Raw genomic sequence first — 834 nt, 5'->3', positions numbered from 1 at the left:
AAGAAGGGGGTTAGGAGGCTACCTGAGGACAATGGTAAAGGGAATTTGAAACTGGTGGTGGAATTACTGTTGCATTATTTTATGCCTAATTCTCAACTACAAATTCTTTTGTAAACAACTTTGTAAAGTTCTTTTAAATTTAATTTAAATTTAAAATGATTGAAGATTTTAAATAATTTTAAAGTAAAAATGCATAAATAATCATACTTACCTGGAAGGGGAGATACCATGATCACGAAGGTGGTTTCCCCAGGGCGAGGCTCACCCATTGCACTCCGGGTGTGCTGACCCCTGCGATTTTCCCAAATGTGGGAAACTTGACTGCATAATTTGTGGTAGTGGGGGACTGTGTTTGCGTTCTCCCCTGAAAGAAAATAAAATGAGTAAATAATCAATGAAATTCCTTCCTTTACTATAACAACCTGAGACAATAGTGATCAATGAATAAGGAATATATTCTATTTCAGATATAGGAGGGAAGATAAATAATTGCTCCACTTCCCATATTGTTCCACTTTGCTCAGTTCCTTAAAATTAACTTGATTTTGTTTTATTTACAGAGCACCATGTATAATCAAGTTAATACTTTAGGACTGATCATTATCTGAGTATTTGACTGGATGTCTCCAGTCAGATTTGTCTTGGAAAATGCACATACAGTAAAAGTGTTCTACCACAAAATCTCTTGGAGTTCTGAAATGGAGAGGTCAATGGTATGATTATGACTTTCTTCATCTTTCATATCAATATAGCACACACTTTAAAAGCCTCAAACATTTAATGCTAAAAGTATTCAATTCATTTGGACAATGGAGTGAGTTAAAAAAAGAACTT

General features: G+C 34.4%; 1 non-coding gene across 1 annotated transcript; it reads left to right on the top strand.

Moving 5' to 3' along the window:
- The first annotated feature begins 203 nt into the window (after positions 1-203).
- Positions 204-367, top strand: LOC125998337 (U1 spliceosomal RNA). Its single transcript, XR_007491927.1, has one exon. It is a non-coding gene; the product is annotated as a U1 spliceosomal RNA (small nuclear RNA).
- The last annotated feature ends 467 nt before the right edge of the window (positions 368-834 follow it).

This window comes from Suncus etruscus, chromosome 20, assembly GCF_024139225.1.
Source record: "Suncus etruscus isolate mSunEtr1 chromosome 20, mSunEtr1.pri.cur, whole genome shotgun sequence".
NCBI classification, from domain to species: domain Eukaryota; kingdom Metazoa; phylum Chordata; class Mammalia; order Eulipotyphla; family Soricidae; genus Suncus; species Suncus etruscus.
The sequence above is the reverse complement of the archived record's forward strand: the minus strand, read 5'-3'. Positions and strand labels throughout refer to the sequence as shown.